Source organism: Erinaceus europaeus, chromosome 11, assembly GCF_950295315.1.
Source record: "Erinaceus europaeus chromosome 11, mEriEur2.1, whole genome shotgun sequence".
NCBI lineage: Eukaryota > Metazoa > Chordata > Mammalia > Eulipotyphla > Erinaceidae > Erinaceus > Erinaceus europaeus.
The window spans coordinates 44,387,070-44,395,547 of record NC_080172.1 but is presented as its reverse complement, the minus strand read 5'-3'; the positions used below and the strand labels follow the sequence as shown (position 1 = coordinate 44,395,547).

General features: G+C 41.2%; 1 protein-coding gene across 5 annotated transcripts in view; it reads left to right on the top strand.

Moving 5' to 3' along the window:
• Window positions 1-1,884: 1,884 nt before the first annotated feature.
• The window catches only part of RERE (arginine-glutamic acid dipeptide repeats), a 523,083-nt gene continuing 516,489 nt past the window's right edge, over window positions 1,885-8,478 (top strand). For 2 of the 5 annotated variants that reach the window (XM_060201416.1, XM_060201414.1), the window contains exon 1: window positions 1,886-2,423. The gene's annotated coding sequence lies outside the window, so the exon portion shown is untranslated. Of the gene's footprint in view, window positions 2,424-8,478 lie in introns of all 5 variants that reach the window. The other 3 variants (XM_060201410.1, XM_060201413.1, XM_060201415.1) reach the window with 3 other exon arrangements.

The following is an 8,478-nucleotide window of genomic DNA, read 5'->3' as shown; positions in this document are numbered from 1 at the left end:
TGTTAGAATAGCACTTCTGTAAATGTAGATCTTAATAGAAACCGAAACTATTTGACTAATAACTTTAAAATATTTTATTTATTTTGCATAGAGACAGAGAGACATTGGGGGGGGGAGACAAAAGGGGGAGAGAGCAAGGCACCTGCAGCATTGTTTCATCACTTGTGAAACTTCCTCCCTTGCAGGTGAGGTCTGGAGGTTTGGACCTCCAGGTCCTTGTGCACTAGTAACATGTGAACTTACCAGGTGTGCCACTATCCAGCACTTAACTAATATACTTTACCTCTCATGTTTTTCACACTGATGATAAGTAGCTTATCTGTGCCAGGATTGTCAAGAGATGTTTATTAAATTTAGCAGGTTGTAAACTTGTGTTTACATTGTTAAATGTACAACTAAGTAGATATTAACCAGTTTTCCTATTTCATAGATGAAAGAATTTTTTTTTCTTGCTGACAGCAAAGGATTTTTTTTTTCTTGCTGACAGCTACTCAGAAAATTATTAAAAACCTAAAAAAAAATTTTTATTGGGGCATTTTTTTTACATTTTTTATGGGGGCATTTTTTTTACATAGTTTGTACATGCATAACATTTCCCAGTTTTCCACATAATAATACAACCCCCACTAGGTTCTCTGCCATCATGTTCCAGGACTTGAACCCTCCCCACTTTTACTTTGCTGCAATACACCAACTCCATTCCAAGTTCTGCTTAGAGTTAGATAAAGACTTGTTTTCTCAGAAGAACCTGTAGGATGTGAAAACTATAACTGAATAGATAGTGCAAAGATAAAATTATCACTTTATTTGCAATATATGAATTACTTTGCACTATGTTCTATCCCATAATTATTCTATTAGATACAGATCTTAACTTCTTTAGGAAGAGTGTATGGTAAAAGGATACCAATAAGCATTTACTGTTTATTAACAAACTAACAATAGGTTGATGATTTATCCTGGATTCATGCCAAGGTCTGTGAAAGAGCTCAATAAACATCATATGCATTTCAAAAACTGCTAATCATGAAAATTTCCAAACCCCACAATCCTATAAATTAAATAGAATGAACATTTGGCTTGGCCTCCACTCTCCTTATAGTCACATAGTCACTGTGATTATTAGTACTTTGAGAAGTGGGGTAGAATACTATGTGATGTTTGTTTTCTCTTTGTAAAGAATCTTTTTCAAACTTAAGGCATAGTTGTTTACAGTGCTCTTTAATCTCCGCCCCCCCCCCGTCAGTCAGTGTGATTATAGGTCCTTCTTTATTGCTTGATGAGACTTTTCATCCGTTTCCTTGTTATTATTCTTTTCAATAAGCGGCACAATGTACCAATTTTGTTTTTCTTTTTCTTAATTAATCTTTTGCCACAGACGTATTTTGGAAACGCCCATGCTCATCAGAATTTCGAGAGTCATTAAGTAAATGGTTGCAAACACTGTCCCTTCAGGGATTTTAATTCCTGTCTTTGAGTGGCTTAAAGGGCAACTGTGACCCTGGAAATAAAGATAAACGGGACGGGGGCCAATCTCGTCCCAAGGACATGCCTGCTGGGCTTCACGGTCCTCGCCTCTCCGGTCACCCCCACCCCGACATCTACGCACAGCGCCCGCCCCCCTATAAAGACGTGCCCCCGGCGGGGAGCCCGGCTCTACCCGCCGCCTGGAGCGCGCGCTCCAGAGGGGGACCACAGCTTCAGCAAAGCAGCCGCTCCCCGCCTTCTCTTCGGCTCATTTTATTAGAAAGAGGGGAAAGGAAAAAAAAAAAGGGCAAGCCCCGCCCCTCCAGCTTCCATTGGTCTGGTCACTATGGGCGTCACGCCAGGATACACCAATAGCGAGGCATGATACTGCGAGGTGGGCCGGACCAGAACGCGGAGTGGGCGGTGGGTCCGCGCAGCAGCCCCGCCGCGGCTCGGCCACCATCGCCGAGGCGCCGCTGCTCCCACAGACGCTCGCGAGTAGCCCCCGGCGCTCCCAGCCTCCTCTTCCTCCAGCACGCCCGAGACGCTCTTTCGGCTCGGGTCTCGCCCCATCCCTCGCCTCCGCCTCCCTGGTTCTCTCTTTTAGCTCGCTTCCCACATTGTGTCTGCCCCATTTGCTCTCCGAGTTGAGGAGGAAAAAAATCCTCCTCTTCCTCCTCCTCGAGGAGCCCCTCGCCCTCAGAAAAACAAAAAGCAGACATGAGCCTGGGCTCCCGCTCCTAAAGGATCGGCCGAGCTAGGGCCAGGGAGCCGAGCGGAGAGCGCACCAAAGGTCAGGGAGGGCAGCCCCGTAGCCCCCGGCTCTGTGCCCGCGGCCCGGCCCCTCCTCGGCGGCCCCTAGCCCCGCAGGCCTCCCTCCAGAGCCCCCAGCCCCTCCACTTTCCCGGGAGCCGGCCGCACACACCTTCATTGATGGTGTAGCGCATTCGGGGAAGGTAAGTCTCCGACTTGCCCGGGCTGCCCGCTGGTCCGGGCAGGGGGCGTGGGGAGGCCGAGGGGGCGGCGTGGAGCCCCGCTGCTGGGAGCCGCGCAGGTCCTGGAATAAAGAGCCGGGGCCGTGTGTGGCCCCAGCCCGGGCCAGGTAACTGTCCCACTCTCTGCTGCCCCCAGGCTCTTTCTCTGCTTATTCATGCTCTTGTTGGACTTGTCTGAGGTTAAAACTATTTCATGTGACTCAATTACTGGTTGAACCGGGATGGGGGGGTGGGGGGCGGTGAGAGAGAAGGAGGAAAGGAAGTCAGGACTGAAACGGTACATTTCTTGAATGTTTGTGGATTTCGGGTGGGGGGGTTGCAGAGCAGCCGGACTTTAAGTAGCATCTGAATATTAGGGAAGATTTCTCTTTGTGTTCTAAATCTCTAGTTCTCTGCTCTATACGGTTACAAAATTATGAACGCCGCCCCCCAAAATACTTGCAGCAGTCTAGGATTCTTAATATCGTGTTTTATGTAGTTCAGCTTGCTGAAGGGGAACACTGTTTTTATTTTATTAAAGTTTTGGAGAGAAGATAAGTAGTTTTTACATAAATTGAGCGTGTATGTGTGTGTCTGTGTTTTGGAGGGGGAAAGTCAGGTTTCCTTTGAAATTGGTTGCTTTGAGAAGTTGTTGAAAGGAAAACAAAATGATTCATTGTTGAATTGTCATTTTCCTCTGCTTCATTTCCAGGGTTTGCTTACTTTTTTTTTTTTCTGCATTACAGACTTCAAGCACTGATTTAAACTGAATGTGTCCTTGAGAATCTGGGTGCTTTAAATGTTTCCGTATGTGTTGCTATTTTAAGATACATTTAGAAAGTAGTTTTGTATGAATCCTGAAATAGCTTTTTTCAAGAAAATTTTTTAACAGAAAAGATAACTAGTAAAAGGGAAACTTAGTAAATTACAAAGCAGATGTTTTAATGTAACAAAATTGATACATAGTATGTATAGGTTTGAAACAGTTTTGATAATTGCTTTCCATTTAAAGAGAGACCTTTTTGTCTGTTGTACACTGGCTTCTTTAGTCTCTCAGGCTGTTGGGGGGAGGGGAGAAAGGATGAATCCATACAATAATAAGATCATCTTTGGGTTACTATTTCCTTCCATGGATTTGCTTGCCGAGTTAATTCCACAGTAAATTATACACCAGTTTGATTTTGATGGCCTAGGCTGAATGGAAAGCTTGCTTCCAGCACTCCCTGTTGTTGTTGAGATCGAAGGGAAAAGAGGCGCGCGCGCGCACACACAAGCACACACACGCGCGCGCACACACACACACACACACACACACACACACACACACACTACCAGGCTGAAGGCTCATTGTTCTTCCTTACACACATTCATTCTCTCTCTCCCCCATATTTGGGGCTAGGTTTGCACAGACAAACGCAGCTTTTTTGGGGAGGGAGGAGGGAAGATGGGGGAAGGGTAGGTGTTTTTCTTCTTTAGCGCCCATTTGAGGTCTGGCTGCCCCCCCTTTTTTTTCAACCTTGCAAAAGGCAGAAGAGTACATTGGAAACTAAAAGATACTAAGAAACATATTCAGAGTCTCCTCTTCATCTCCCTTTCCTTTGCAACTTTGTTCTCTCTAGCTTTTTGTGTTTTGTGTATGTAAGCTAAAAAGTCATTATATGTATTGGCATTATACTCAGTTTTTCTTTTCTTCCTTGCCCAGGACTTTGTTGGGAATAGTGATTTGTTAAGCTGATTCTCACTATAGTGAATGGGACCAGGGTAATCATTGTCTTTGTATTTTTTTTTTTTTTTTTGTAGTAGATTGCTTCAGTTAAGATTGTAAAAATCATATTGAGCAAAAATGTGTTGACATTAGTGTTGTGGTGGGTTTGATAGGTATGCTGGCTAATTGAGCTGTGAGTGTGTTTTGTTTTGCAAATTGGGGTTATAAGGAAAGATCTGGGTTTCTGCTTTGAGGACTAATGTAGAGGCTTTCTGGATCACTGGTCAGGGAATAGGTTGATCAACTTCGCTGTAAGTAACCCAGCTTTGGGCCAAAGAGAGGTTGGTGTGAGTATGTGTGGGATACAGAATAGCACCTTCTACTGGTTAATTGCTTTGAAATATCCTGAGGAAGAGATGGGGGAGGGGATTAATGGCTGAGGCCTAATGATTTTCAACGGAGTTGTGTTTTTCTGTAAATGCCACTTCCCTGAGCTGCTAATACAGATGCCCTCTGACAGGCATGGTTACATCGAGGCTTTTTACCTTATTGGTTGTGTCTTGACATTAATTTGTTCTGTTACCAGAAGCATTTACACATTGTGACTTTCATGGACTCTTTTGAATCAATACTCTATATTTTATGAGAAATGATATTTGTTTTGAAATAATAAAACAGGGTGGGGTGGCAGGAAGTGGTGCCCCCGGTTAAGTGCACACATTACATTGCATAACGACCTGGTTCAAGTCCCTGGTCCCTACCTACAGGGGGAAAGCTTCAAGAGTGGTGAAGCAGGCTGCAGATGTCTCTATCTCCTTCTCCCCTCTCAATTTTTCTCTGTCTTTATCCAATAATAATAAGTTAATAAAAGAAGATTAAAAAAGAACAAGGTGTTTTGTGTTTTTGGTGTTGGAAGCTCCTTATGCTAGCAGCCTTTAAAAGGTTTTCTGTATCATTAGCTTTAAAAAAAAATTTTTTTTAAAGGACAAATAGACCTACCCTATAAAGAGAAAAGTCCTAGTTCTGGACCCAGAGGTCTTCCTCTGGATTTAATGGCGTAGGGGTTATGAGATGTTGAGATGTAGTGAGTTTGCGAGAGAAGCTAAGGTGAGGGTTCAGGGATAGGAATAGTCTTACTAAAATGAGCAATTTTGCATGTGTAATACTATTGTATTGTAATATTGTTTTCAGTAGTTACATAAACATAAAACCAAGGCCAGATAGGGTGATACAGATTTATTCTAGGAGTTTGATTTTTAAAACAGTAGGGGAGAGAGAAAATGTGAAGTGTGTATGCAGGTGTTCAAAGACTTCTAGACCTAGGTGTAGCTTCAGAGATAAACTGGTTGGTAAATGCCTCCAAGGATTTTTATTATCACACATTCTACCTCATCTCAGTTACTTTAATGTAAAATCAACTGTTAGATTTGCAGTGACAAGGTGACTCAGTATAAGATAAATATCTTATAATATTATAAATATTTTCTGTTCCTATCTTAGGAATGTGATTTATGATTCACATTTCATTCAGAATGTAGCTTATAATCTCTGAAGTTGTATATATTTTACAATGAAATGTGAACAGTCCATATCTTTTACTTATTTAGTAGGAAGATAGTCAAGTAATTTCAATCCAATGTATTCTCTGCCAGTATTTTGTTACAAAGAAACTAGAGTAGTTGAAGCCCAATTCCCTCTCTCTCTCTCTTTCTCTCTCTCTCTCTCTCTCTCTCTCTCACACACACACACACACGTAATCAAAATCAAGAAATAAATGTATCAGTTAGTTTTTCAACTTTGACTTATTGGTTGGCTTTTAAAATGTGGGACTGTAATTACTGTTCAGCCCTGCAATTATTATGTATGATATTGGCCAGGAATGTGTCAAGTTTCATAAACACACACACATGAATATGATCTATGTTCCATATATGTTGAGTCTTACTATGGATTTAGTAAGCACCCATTTATTTTAAAATTATAAGACATTTAAGTAGTAAAATAAGTAGTAAAATATTTGGATATACCAAATTCTTTTAGGAATTATATGCTTTCTTCCTAACTGCTTTTGGCAGCTTCTGTTGCTGTTTTTTTTAAAGGTTAAGATAGCAGACAATTCAGATGTTTAAATGATTCAGAATTACAGCATAATTGTGAACTTTACCACATACATACTCTTTTGTTACATTATTATTCCCCATACATAATAGGCTTCCTTCTTTCTTTTTCTTTTTCTTTTTCTTTTTCTTTTTCTTTTCTTCTCTTCTCCTTTCTTTCTTTCTTTCTTTCTTTCTTCCTTTCTTCCTTTCTTCCTTTCTTTTTTCCTCCAGGATTATCACTGGGGCCTGGTGCCTACACTATGAATCCACTGCTTCTGGAGGCTACCTTTTCCTTTTTGTTGTCCTTGTTGTTTATTGTTGTTGTTGTTATTGCTGTCATTGCTGTCATTGTCATTTGATAGGCCAGAGAGAAATCGAGAGAGGAGGGGAAGACAGGGAGAGAGAAAAATAAGACACATGCAGACCTGCTTTACCGCCTGTGAAATGACCTCCCTGTAGGTGGGGAGTCGGGGGCTTGAACCAGGATCCTTACGCCAGTCGGTGTGCTTTGCGCTATGTGCACTTAACCCACTGCGCTACCGCCTAACCCCAAGTTCTTTTCTTTTTAAAAAAAGATTTATTTATTTCGTGAGACTAGAGCATCACACCTGCTGGGGATTGAATTCAGAACTTCATGTTTACAAGTCCAGTGCCCTACCATGCAGTGAGTGCTCCACTGCTCCTTCTGGGCCCCTATAAACAGTTTGTTTCTTTACTTATTTTATTCTTTCTTCCTTTTCACTTTTTTTCTTGTTGTCAGGGTTTTTGCTCGAATGGCGTGGCTGTGTGATTTTACCACTTCTTGTAGATAAAGGGTGAAAGACAGGAAGAAGACGGGGAGAGGGATGAGTGATGAGAGATATAGCAGCACTGCTTCACTGCTGTAAAGCTTTCCCTGAGCAGGTCTCCCATGTAGTAGCTGGGAACTTGAACTCAGGTCTTTGTACTTAGGTAGGTATATTCTCTACTCAGTGAGCTATCTCCCAATCTCTCTCCCTCCACAATGTTCTAGCTGATCTTATGTTTTAATTTTTAAATGAATAAATTCTCTGGAATCATGTTTAAGTGATTTTTAAATTATTGGTATTGTGGAAACTGTTCCAAAATTGCTTGTCCTATTCAAGTGTCATTTTGGTGATCCTTTGGTGACATGTGGTTGGTTTCTTGTCTCACAGAGTTCCAGTGTTTTTTTAAATGAGAAATGGTCATTTAAGTATTGATATTAGAAAAGTTATGATTGCTCATGCCGCTTAACAAACACGTTACCACAAATAACTCAAACATATTCAAATGTTAAATATACTTACTAGTTTGGCATTTTGATTGGAATTGTGATTTATGTGACTAACTTGTTGGTGTGACAATGTGTCTTTATATTAATTAGGTAGCTAGCTCAAAGAGGGCTGCTAATAAATATATGCTTTTTGTAATTTGAACTTTTTGTGCCAGTGTAAAATTAAAATTTTTTTAAATCTTTATTTGCTGGATAGAGACAGAAATTGAGAGAGAAGGGGGTGATAGAGAGGGAGAGAGAAAGAGAGTCACTTGTAGCCCTGCTTTACCACTTGTGAAGCTTTCCCCCTGCAGGTGGGGACTGCGGGGCTCAAACCTAGGCCCTTGTGCACCATAACGTGCGCTTAACCAGGTGTGCCACCACCTGGTCCCCCTAAAATTGTTTTTATTTGGCAACGTTTGCCAATATGTCAGCAACTATAAGTGATATATTTAACTATGAGATTTTTCCTTATATGGTAGTGTTACAAAATATGACTGATAATTCATGGATCACTTGATGTTTGAGGAATCTACACAACCTATTTTTCCTGGGTTTTTGCATCAGAACTAGAAGCTATAGATTATGCCCTAATTTTAAATTCATTATCATGTGGTTTACAATACTTTATGTTAGGCTTATTTGTTGTAAGAAACAAAGTTTTCAAAGCCATTCTATGCATTCTTTCTGATTTTTTTTTTTTTTTTTTACCAGAGCACTGTTCAGCTCTGGCTTATGGTGGTGCAGGGGATTGAACATGGGACTCTGGAGCCTCAGGCATGAGAGTCTGTTTACATAACCATTATGCTATCTACCCTCCACCCTCCTTTTTTTTTTTAAACATTTGTTTATGAGAGGTTGAACACTCCTAGGTCACAGAAATGTACACCTTGAGTCATGGATGCTGGAGTATAGTTAGGGATGTATTGATGGATCCTACCAAACTTGTGATAAGTTTAC